The 12986-nt window shown below is 40.1% G+C and overlaps 1 protein-coding gene across 1 annotated transcript in view; it reads right to left on the reverse strand.

Moving 5' to 3' along the window:
- grm8a (glutamate receptor, metabotropic 8a) overlaps window positions 1-12986 on the reverse strand; it is a 205631-nt gene that overhangs the window by 130226 nt on the left and 62419 nt on the right. The gene's annotated exons all lie outside the window — the stretch shown is intronic.

A 12986-nucleotide genomic window follows, 5' to 3' on the forward strand; every position in this document is an offset into this window, starting at 1 on the left:
TTTTTTTTAGTTTTTTGTGATTGATAGCTGACCCTGATCAGTGCCTTGCATGGAGGGGGGCTGTGGTTGAAGGGCCTAACAAGCTGCCCAGCTGCATAACAACCACAAACAGGTTGAATCCATAATTTACCAGCAGCAGCAGTGTTAGGCTACTGAAACCGTAGTTCACCCCTTCTAGTACTACTTTTACAGTAAGTCTCAACTACATCCATTCTTTTTAGCTGCGAGGTTGTCAGCTATGTGTCTGCCGGGTATACTCCTTCAGGGTTTTTAGGACAGTGTGTTGCAAGCCCAACGTGTGTGTGACGATGAGTATGAAGTTAGCAGATTTATTGCAGCTGTGAATGTAGCAGTGCAGTGTGTGTGTACAGTTTATTTGTCGGTGAATACATGCTAAACCTCCTCAAAACCCTGGCCAAGTTAGTGTCTATGGCTTGCCATCTGCTGTTTAAAGTTAGCCCACAATTTAGCGACAACTGCGGCCTAGGATCACTTAAGGTGGGCTGAACTTAAAGGTGGACCAGCTATTCTTGTTTAAGTAACAAGCCATTCCTCCGAGTATTGCTCATCATTTTTTTTTTAATCTTTAATTATTATTTAAATCGTATAACAAATAAGCATTAGTTTTCAAAATTATTAATCTGGGTTAAACGGTTAACCTCCCTAAAGCATCTGTATGATTTGATAGATAATAGTGTCTGTGAACAAGATGAGTGAATGCACACGTTATGACTTTGGGGGTGTGTGTGTGTGTGTGTGTGTGTGTGTGTGTGTGTGTGTGTGTGTGTGTGTGTGTGTGTGTGTGTGTGTGTGTGTGTGTTTGTCTGGCAGTAATGGAGCTGTCGGGGCCAGAGTCTGAGCATTAGGTTGATAGATGGCAGTGGTCTGAAGCTAATTAACCCCCCCCCACACCCACATTACACACATACACAGCCTCTCTGTTACACATGCCCGAGATCACACACACAATCATGTCAGAGAGAGGATTGGGTATGTTGTAGAATTTGCGCGCGCGCACACACACACACACACACACACACACACACACACACACACACACACACACACACACACACACACACACACACACACACACACACACACACACACACACACACACACACACTTTAACAGGCAGGATTAAGTTAATTAAACACAGTAAAATGTGTCGATGTAAACAAACACACACATGCACAGTTTCAGTGAGGGTCGATGATGGGTATTCAATTACAAACACACATGAACACAAGCTGGATGTGCATTCAATTAATTTATGTCCAACCTTTTTTCAATGAATCCACTCTTTTATATTTACCTTTTGTGTAGAGACAAATTGTAATCATTTTCAGAATTTGCAGTAGTTTGGACGAGAATATATTTTTTGCAGATCAGAGGAGAGAGATCTCTTGAAGGAAGGCACACATACTGTACATTGTTTTGAGTCTAGGGAGTTGTTTACTTGCTCAGAATTTGACTCAGCCCTCTAACAGCCAGCCATGGTCTGTGTCTAATGAGGAGAGGACTGGCACAGTGGGACCTCACCAAGTTAATTTACCAGGAAGAAGACTGTTGGGGCTGAGAGTTGGGTGTCTCTCTAACTCCGTCGGCTGGGCCCTGTCTCGGTCCATCTGTCTCCCTTTTCTCCTCTCACTGTTTGGCCCTTTGCTTCTGTGTCTCGTTTCACATCGACACCACTTTTGCACTTACTTTACTTAAGCATTCCACTACCATAGAAACTAAATACAACAACTAAATAACTACAAGAATAAAGATACTTTTTTTTTTTCATTGTATTTAAAACGTTCTGTGGGGGTTAGAACCATTTTTGGCAGCACAGTATGAGTTTGTATTGACTAGCGCACAAGCAGGTCAGTGAGATTTAAGGAGTTTGATTGAAAAATCCCCAAATAACTTGAAAACGAAAACATTTATTGTATTACTCGCCTAGCAAAGTCCTTGATCAAACAATGCATGTAGTGCAGAAAAGCACACAGAGGTTACTTTCAGAGAGATATCACCCCATTCCATTGCACTTCATTGTTACTCTCTCTGTTTCAGAGATGCTACTCTAATTGCCGCAAAACAAAACTGGTATTTCCTCTTACTGTCTTTACCCTGTGCATGCTCTCCACCTCACAGAATATTCAGAAAAGAATACCAGCCTGTAGTTGGTTTGTAGATGAGTAAACAAAACCAGACAAAATGAAAGGAAAACATTGAGGCAAAGCAGGCAAAAGGAGGATACTTCACAAGAGCACAAAGATGGAATAAAAGGGCTGAGAGAGAATAGAAACAACACAGCATGAGAGGTAGTCAAGGAGCAAGATGACAAAGAACATTTTATTGGGAGCAAAGACAAATGAAGAAAAGCGTCTGAGAAACAATGAAAGATGAGAGATATAGATGAGGGGTAATGTTTCGCCGAGGCATGAGAGACTAAATAGGAGGTAGGGGAAAGAAATAGATAAATTAAAGAGGTAGGGGGAGAGGAAAACTATGGGAGGACGGGCGGAGGCAGAGGAGAGAAAGACAGAAATAAGATGAATGAAAGAAACTGAGATAATTAATGTTAAACAACCAATTGATACAGCGAGGCAATGCAGATTTCCTTGAGAAAGGACAAGAGGAAAATCATGGCAAAAGTAGACATGACAGAATATGACAAGTTGATACCGGGTCTGTTTGGAATGTATATGTAGAGTACAAGGCTTCCTTTAACCCCTTCATGTCCACATGTGTCATTCCATACTTAATAAATCACCAAAAGTATATATAATATAGATGAAACAACTTCCAGATGTGTCAGGGTCACAATAACATAAAAATTCAATAGATGATAAGAACTGAGTCGTTGGGTTCTCTTAGCTTTCCACTGACACTTCAAATGAGGTACTGAATTAATGGCCCAGTGAGCCAATAATTCCCTGGAGCTTTTCAGCAGCCCTGCACAGATTGTAGCAAGGAATCCTGTATCTAATGTTCACATTTAAGAGGCAAAAATGAAAAGTGTTTGATCAGGTTTGTTTTATGCCTTTTGGAAAGGGACATATATTCGATTTGACGAGTCTACATCCATGCTATCATCTCTCTAAGACTCTACTTAGTGACACGTTGCTTTGAGCTAAATTCCAAAAATTAGCATGCTAACATGTTCATGATGACAATGTTAACACGTTAATGTTTAGCAGGTATAATGCTCACCAAGTTTGCCATCTTTGTTAAGCGTGTTAGCAGGCTAACATTTGATAATTAGCAAGAAAGAAAAGGCTTTAGTTTTGAAGGTATTTCATCATAAACCATTTGGACCAGATAATGGCGCTACAGTAAAAGTTACTAAAGTGATATCGCCACCTTTAATGTCTGTAGCAAATTTCATGGTAACTCATCCAGCAGTTGTACAGACATTTCAGTTACTTGTTGTAGAGCTGGAAGAAAAGTCTTCTGCAGACCATGAATGCTTCTGTGGTTATCAATCCTAAAACTCTATTTTATTTTTTTCAATCAGTCCCAAAGTGGTGGACTAACCAAAAGATACAAATGACCTTTCCTGGAGCAACGCCACAAGCATGGCTAAGAATGGTTCAATACATATGAATATATGAATATTTTTGTGGTTAATATCAAGGATCTAATGGTATTGGGCAACACAGAAAAACATATGGGTATTTCAAAGCCATAACAGAGCACAGAGAAATATCACAGGCATACATTAATGCCTCATGAAATATATGAGATGTAAACAGACAGACACAGTTATATCATCACTCTTTACAAAGCAACAATGTAGGGCCTAAATATAAAGTCTAAATAAATACTGTGTGAGCTTTTCTCTCTAAATGTTATAAAGAAGTGTTCTCACTTGCTTTACCATGTCAGTTTTGTCTTCTGTAGATTGATCAATGAATCAAATTGAAACAGGATCTGTTGTATGTATATGCTGTAATATTTACAAATTGGAAGAAAACAATAATATGAATTAAACGTGGGACCTGGTAAAAACTGAGGTATCTGTAATCTAGTTGCGGATAGCAAGACTTGCAGCAAACAAGCCGAGACGAGATGAAGGGCAGGATTACACTTCAGTTGATTAGAGATATTGATTGCATATAGATCTGCCTCAGGACTGCTTATAGCTTTTAAACTGTCTATCTGATCTTAATCTGCTGTCAACCAACCCTCATGATTGTGGCCACTGCTTTAGAAAATATGAAGTTGTTATTAGATTTAAACAATATTAACAATGTAATAAATAACTGAGCTCTCAATATCTGCCAGAGACTCATGGAGAATCGAGCTGGTTTAGGTAGGTGATGACCATATCAAACATACTTACATTACCGAGTCAGACATTCTGTTCACAGTGTTACAAAGTGGTAACATTAACATGGAAAATACAGGATGGAACCTAAAATTGAACCCCCCCTCACCCCGGCAGGTATTACATGCTCAGGGTGACAATGAATTAACTACGGTGACACAGAAAGCTCTGCTGGAGAGGAAGGAGCTGTAATACCATCCCACTGCCCCAGTCAATTTGAATTTCAAGAGGAACCTTATTAAAGGCTGCACTTAAGTCGAGAAAAGATTTAGTGTAGCGATGAATCTGCATCGACTGCTGGGAGAAGGTCAGCGGCCTGGCTGGAGGACAAGGTATGACAGGTGATTGATGTAGTGGTGGTGGTGCAAGTATCTGTACAGTTACACAGATATAAGTGCAAACACACACACACACACACACACACACACACACACACACACACACACACACACACACACACACACACACACACACACACACACACACTCACAAACATGCAGTGCCAATTTTGGTGAAATTATTTCTCCGCTTTTTAAGGCATGACACATGACTCGCTCGAGTCACACCTTTCTCAAACACACACACACACACACACACACACACACACACACACACACACACACACACACACACACACACACACACACACACACACACACACACACACACACACACACACACACACACACACACACACACACACACACACACAGCCCTCTGCCAATATCAGAGAGTGGAGGACGGCGTGGGGCTGGAGGCTAGAGACCCGAGGCTACAACCTTTAATAATTCTATGTTGAAACATTATCACTTTCACCTTCTCTTTCTAACTAACACACACACACACACACACACACACACACACACACACACACACACACACACACACACACACACACACACACACACACACACACACACACACACACCTCTATTGCCCCCGTATCAAACATTTTGGAACAATAGCAAAGCTAGTCACAAACTCTACTAACAGCCATCTGTCCCCACTTGCTTTTGAATGTCCTGAATACAAATCTAGCAATGATGCCGATGATATGACAAGTAAAGAAGCACTGAATGCATCCTGTTTTAAGTTGCGACAAACCAAGGCTTTCTGAAAGAATTTTTAATTAATCTTTAAAAACAGCCAAAGCTGACAATTACAGGCAGAAAAAACTAAATAAAGTTGTATTAGTGAGAAGTGAGATTAATCCAACAAATTGACATAAACAAAAGGGACAAATATATCAAGTGTGTGCCTCAATGCTCTCATTATTTATGACAGTTAAGAAGAAAGCCTTCTTATTTTGCTCATTATCTCAGTATCTATTATTACTCCGGGATTTGAAATCAGTACGGGGTAGTCGATGCTTATCTATTCGTAATGAAATCAGATAATCATTTCCAGGGAACCTCTGTGATGGACTACAGGGAAACAGCCATTTCAATTAAAAACTGGATTGATAACTCACCTCTTCTCATGCACACAAACAATCTACTGCGTGCCTGATTTTAAGCGTAGATTAATTGCGCTCACTTCTTTAGTGTTTCTTTTTCATTCTTCATCTCTTCAGCTCTCACTTTGTCTCTCCAACACCTCTGAAACTATTTTACTCAAAATGCCTGTGTACACTCACTCACACATATTTCCCTTTAGCCTGTTTGTTATTTGAATAAAATATTCCTCCAACCGCTGAATCATATTCAGCAACTTAAATCTTGTGTCTCTCGTATCCCATTGGAGGAAGGCACCTGACTACTTGATCCAAGCCAGCCACCTGCAGCTCCTCCTCCTCTGTTTGGGTTCTCCCTGCCGTTACACAAAAGTGCTATCCAACAGTGCTTCATTGTGGGTTTTATACATCATAGTGTGTGTGTGTGTGTGTGTGTGTGTGTGTGTGTGTGTGTGTGTGTGTGTGTGTGTGTGTGTGTGTGTGTGTGTGTGTGTGTGTGTGTGTTGTGTGTCTCAACATGAGCGCTTGACACTTGCAAGCAGCCATGCTTAGTGTTCATGTATGCATCCCTGAATCCCGCTGTGCGACTGCCGACTGTAGCTGCAAATGTCACGAATTTGTCAAAACACACACGCAGAGCTAAACTTGCATACCTTCGTCTTGTTAGATCCACAAATACAGGCAGAGGACGGACACACTCAGTGATAAAAATACAGTGTTCCCAACTGGCTGCCAGTGTAGGAGAATTATGAGCCAGAGCAAGAATAGGTATTCCCCCAGAAACGCCCCCATTAGGCATATATTCCCATTGTTAAATTTGTAAATGAGCCTCATGAATCATGTAATAAGTCAGCAGAAAAGAATGGAAAAACAACTTAGCAGCAAATTAGAGGCTAGGAAGTCTTCAAAAGCCATTTGAGCGTTCACATTCCGGTTATGAAATAAGTTTTGGTAAGTGTTTGATACAAGGACGTTGTTTTTTTTTTTTTTTTTTTTTTTTTTTTGAGACAACACAGGCATGACAAATATCCCTAGAGGCAGGGCAAATCAATGCGTGCCCACACATGGCTCAAGCACTCACAGCTATTGCCATGACTGCAAAGAGCCTGTGTGTGTTTTCTGTGGGAGCCCGGACTCCTCAGTGCTCCGGACTCCTCAGTGCTCCTCAATTGCCGCCGTGTGGATACATATGCATGTGCGTGTTGTGATTTATTTCTCTGTATGAGCTTGTAACCCCTCACAAGAGACTCATCATCAGCTCAGCAGGGCGGCCACATCAAATCGGTCATGTTTCGCATTTTGTATTATGTATCAGTGTCAGATGGCGCGTGCATGTGAGTGTGTATCATTCAACACCTGTGCTGATATCATAACCGCACCATCAGGTCTTTCAACGCGAGTGGTGATGTACTGCACACACACACAGATTGTTATGTGGTTTATAGAATCCATAATGACCCCATTACATAATGTCAACAGTCACATTATGACAAAATGAAGCAAATAAAGATGTAGTTAACCCACCAACAAGCAGTTTGGGAAAGGGTGGCTGAAGACCACGTCATTAGTTTTTTCACTGTTTTGCTGCTATGTGCTGCCGTATAGTAACTCTTTATTTTGGAGTGGACAACGGTTGTTTATATTGCTTTTCAGGTGATTTATTTCCTACTTTTCCATTTTAACCATGTCTAAATGTGAAAATGAGTTTTGCACATTAAACAATCAAGGTATGAAATTGTGTATAAATATAATAGCACTAAAAGGTAATCAACTGTGAAAATGGCATTAAAGGGTAAATGCAGGATGGAAGTAAAACTTGCTGCTCTCCTGTTTTGTGCATGCTTTAATGCTTTGATTGTTCTTTCAGTTATGTTGTGTTCTGTGCTGCGAGTCTTCATGAAACAGAATCTATCTACATCTTTTTGGGACTCAGCACCTTGAACTGATAGATGTGTAAGTCTACATCATTAGAAATGCAGAGGCTTGTGTTGGACTGGATTGTATTATACAACAACAACACAAATATGGTGTTATACATTGATATAGAGTTGATTCTAAACCACTCTCGCAATTTGAATAGAAATTTTACAATTTTTAGATTATGATTTTCAACAGCTACACAGTCAAGCTGCTTGAATTGGCTTCAGTTGAGGTTTGGCCAATCCAAGAGCTTAAAAGGATCTTGTGCTAATGAGCTGTTCTCTTGATTTTCTTTCAAAAAGAATGTATAGAAATTTTAATGATTCTCTGGTTGTGGGAGGATCATCTCCCCACCACTGGTTGGCCCTCACCTGGAGAATTTCCTTAATGTGCACTGCAGCCAGTTATACTAAAGAGCTGCTCCAACCGTGAGCTTTACAGAACCCCACTCCAAATCCCGGGGCCGGGATATCCCAAAATTGATTAAAAAAAAATGTGATTCTACCTTTTCTTGTATCATTCATGACAGTAGCTGTTTTTTCCCCCTGTGTTCTCAAAATGTAGCTGTGTTGGAACCTGTAAATGTTTATAGTGCTGCTGATTAAAGTGATGCTAATTTTGAGAATCAAACAGCTTGTTGCCACAGCAGTCCCTGTGCCGTCACAGAGCAGGGAAAAACACAAATGTATTCTGACATTCCAACAATTGTTTCGGGGCTGAAACAAACAGCGCAGCAGATGGTGAGACATTACACTCATCTATTTCTTGTGCTCCCAAGCATTACTAAATGGCCATTAAGGCACAGCCACCAACAGGTTAACAACATCAAATAGAAAGCGACAACTACAAGCAGTAGCTGTGGTGCTGATATAGGAGGTGGCAGAATTCAAATGATGAAAAAGTGATGAATTAAATGGTGGATCATTTCCAGGAAACATCAACCAAGTTTGTTAAAAGAAAAACAAAAAAAGAAATTGCCAATAAATTTGACCTTGAGGCAGCGAAGTTGTATGTACATGTGTTGGCTAAAAAAAAAAATCAAAAGTGAAGTTAGTTAGCAGCAGGTGATCAAATTATTATAAATTGGAAAGCCATTATACTTATATATGTATGCACTTTGTGAGTTTGCTCTTTGCATTTTAACTGCAGAGGAAGTTGCTCAATGGTGATTCTCTCTAGAGCAATTGAAAGCTCAACCCGAGAAGGAAAAAAACTAAACAAATTGCACTCAAATGTTAGATGATTGTGCTCACGTAGAGTAACAGGTATACACCTGAAAATAGCTGCAGCTGTAAGAGAAAAGGATACAACACAACGTCCTATAAGCCAGGAAACCATCTCATTATCTGTACCATATGGTCTTGAGGGAAGCCGTATAGTTTTATTCTTACACTCTGTCATGTACAAACCCGCAGAGAGGAAGCAATACCATTTCCGAAAACCCCGTGTCTTTCAATCAACCTTCCCTCACACATACGGACTCACAAATTGTACATGCGCACACACACACATACACAACTACAAAAAGTTTATCTCGACTCCTTCATAGATCCACATCAATCTTTTTTTCTTTCTTCATGAGACACGTCATATCATAACAAAATCTGAATCCAACTGACACAGATCACTGCTTCACCTGAGTGATGTTTTGAGCGGCGCTGTCACTTTAACAAACTCATCGTGTGACTCATAGGGTGCTGCATTAGCATTCTGGTTGTGCAGTGGGCTCTCACTCAGTGAATATCAATTTATATAGCTTAGTAGTCTGTAAGTCGTCTTATAGTCTTTTGTGCATTCACTAGTTTTGTGTGGGGAGACAGATGTATTTAGGATTGTGCATGCATGCATGTGTGTCTGACAACATGATTAACTCGTATACGCCTGATTAACGTGATTTGTGTGTGTGTGTGTGTGTGTGTGTGTGTGTGTGTGTGTGTGTGTGTGTGTGTGTGTGTGTGTGTGTGTGTGTGTGTGTGTGTGTGTGTGTGTGTGTGTGTGTGTGTGTGTGTGTGCGTGTACCTGTACATGAGAGTATATGAATGGAACTAGAAGTCTGCCAATATGCTGTTAATGCGCCCAACTGAATAACAGTCTGCACACAGACTTAATGCGCTAATGCAGTGTTGGCTAATAGAAAGAGCTCAACGGCCTATTAATATAATGGGATGGGTGGGAGGAGGAGAGGAGGGAGGAAAAGAGTAAATAGGGGAGAGGATGGAGGGATGATATTAATATAATAATCTTTGGAAGGGAGGAGACTGGTACAAGAAGGTGGGAGAAACAGGGAAAAAGTCAATGAGGGAGGATGGATATCAATAGATTATCAAGAATGTGATGCAAAGAAGTAAAAGAAAGGATGGATGGTGGAGGTTTAGAAAGAAAGCAAGGAAGGGATGGGTAGAAAGACAAAGAATAAAAAAAATCACAGTTCTGAACGTGATGTATGGTATTTAAAACAAAGGAAGAAAACTTTGGGTAACAGATGTGAAAAGTTAGTAAAACCTTCCTTAGTTGATTTGTAACGGAGAAGAATAAAGTTCCAACTTTGTTTTGACAAGCATACACTTCAGCAAGTTAAATCATTTTTGAAGTCCAAAGAAAAAAATGATACATGGAAATTGAAACATTGTGAAAAATGGATTTAAAGCTGAACGCTGGCTCATTAGTAACAGATCTACTTTCTCCATAGAACCAGGAAACAACTCTCAAAACCGCTGGCTTCATTAACATTCAAACCACACAAGTGTTTTTTGAAACAGTGAGAAAAACATAATCCCGAAATAACAGTAGTCCACACTGTACATGAATTTGGACATGAAGTTGAATACAGCGCCGATTAAAATGGAATGCAACAATAGACAGTGTGACCAACTCTTTTCTTACAGACTTTCCATAAGCCTGAATGCAGCACTATTCACTCCACAAAAGCTTTGTCATTAGAAAAGTACTTTCGGCCGACCATCATTTGACTTATTGTACTCAGCTGAGCATTTTCCTTTTTTTCCCCACCTTCTCTGCTTTATCATGTCTTTCTGTGGGGCTTTTAAATATTCTTACCTAAGTGTACTCTATCAACAGGGACAGAAAGAGGATGTGTGGAGAGAAAAATGAAGTCTCCTCCATTTTTCCTTTCTGTTACTTTTCACGTCTCGTCTTCTCTCGCTTCCTCAATTCACTGTAGTTTTATTCTTTCATTTATCTCTTATCTACCCATAACAGTAGACACAAGGAAAAAATTACTTTTTTACTTTTTACTTAATCACTGTTTCTCTCTATTCACAGTTTTTTGGTTCTTTTCACATTTTCCTCGCATCTGTCTTTGAAAAATGTGTTTGTGTTAAGGCCAGCTCATTTGTGCTGCCGCCAACAACAACAACTGTTTAATTAATAATCGCTGACATTCTCATTTACAATAAATGACTGGCAGTTTTGCCAATGAATGCAGTATCAAACAGCAGTCATTCAACCTGCACCAGGTTCACAGAAGAATTTACATACGTTGTTCCACAAACTTACTGCTGGGAATTTTTATGCAAGACACATTTTTACAGTAGCAGCAGCAAAAGCCCCTATGCCGGTATAAACAGTGCAGGGCATGTCAAATGATAGCCAAGCCTGATGTCATTTCTGGTTGAAAAGACAAATAATAGCATCATCCACCAAAAACAGAAACTTCTTGACAAGAAAACTTGAGAGTTCTAGCAACCCTATCCATATGCGTGTGTAGTGTAAGTGCAAAAAAAAAAATATGTTCAGTTGCTGATTAAAAATAAAATTAAAAACACTTCTACACTATTACGACTTGGATGTGACACATTCCTTTTTTTCACTCCCATTCCGTCTCTCAGCAATCAAAAGGTGCCTGCGTCCTCCATCGCTATCTTTGTATCATTCCCCGACCTCACCTCACTCCCTCCTTTTCATCTCTCATCCCTCGCTCCCCTGGCGCCTCTCCCCACCTCGAATCCTCTCTTCACTTATTTACACCTCTGTCCTAACACCCCCGCAGGTGTCCTGTCCCGTCTCTCCTCAAAGCTCTAAGCCCCACCAAGTACACATCTCCAATACCTTTATCCATTCAGACAGGAAGGCGATGACTTTGATTGCTTAACTTCAAAAGCAGGCAAGCAAATTTGCTTCGACACTAAGCAGTTTTTGCATTATTTGTCATTGTAAATAAAGGTTTTGGTTGAAATCAAGGACATAAATGAGCTCCTCATCCTTTTTGAGAAAACAGATTAGTCTCTAATTGCTTACATGTGTGACACCTATAGATTAACTTGCATTCATCTCACCCTGTTTACCTATTTCTTGACACACATTTGCATCGACTCCATTTTTTATTAACATTCTCTTAGAAAGGAGGGTTTAAATATTTCTCTCTCTCGATCTAAGTCTGGTTTGTTTGTAGTTGGTTCCTTAACAGAAAGCGAGAAACACTTGCAGCAGGGCGAGGGAATCCATGTTTGTGACTCAAAGACAATCGTGATTGTGGTCGCCACATGTCACAAAGCCCGGCGTCTATCTCTCTTCCTCCATCTAGCCCTCCATTTCTCATCATAAGGTCCCATTTTCCCCACGTTATTCTCACCAATTCTCACCCTCTCTCCTCGATTCACATCTCCCTTAACAATCTCCCGTGCTCTTTCACACATTTGTGTTGCTCTATTCCACTGGGCCTCTCTCTCTCTCTCTCTCTCTCTCTCTCTCTCTCTCTGTCACATTGCTTTTGAAAGTCGGAGTAAGTTGAAGTCAAGCGGAAAGTGAGGTATGTTGTGCTTTGTTCACCTGTTTTTGGGGACTCTGATTCGGTAGCTGAAATCGTATGTGTTTTAGTTAAAAGAAGGGGTTTGATAATATAAGATGCCAAAAGGATAACTTTTTATGTTGAGAATGGGGCTGGGGGATACAGGGAAAAATCATACCTCTATATTGCTATTGCAACATTATTGTAGAGTTGACTATTGGTGCTTTTACAACATATTTACATAGTTTGATATTGATAAATGATCAGCAAGAATGTGGAAAGAATGACCAAGTGGGTAAAGGCAAATAATAGAAAAGCTAGACAGCTAGAACAGTCTGGTATGGTCAGAAAATTGCATCTCTTCACTGTAATGCATGAACTGTAACACTTACGCAATTTCACAATACAGTATCAAAAACCTAAGACGATACTGAGCCTCATATCACAATTTCAATATAATATCTGTAAAGCCCTACTTGTGTTCCATCTCATTTCCCTCAGTTAATCATACATGCCTTATCACTCGTCACATATACGCATTTGGTAAC

Source organism: Anoplopoma fimbria, chromosome 23 (assembly GCF_027596085.1).
Source record: "Anoplopoma fimbria isolate UVic2021 breed Golden Eagle Sablefish chromosome 23, Afim_UVic_2022, whole genome shotgun sequence".
Lineage (NCBI taxonomy): Eukaryota > Metazoa > Chordata > Actinopteri > Perciformes > Anoplopomatidae > Anoplopoma > Anoplopoma fimbria.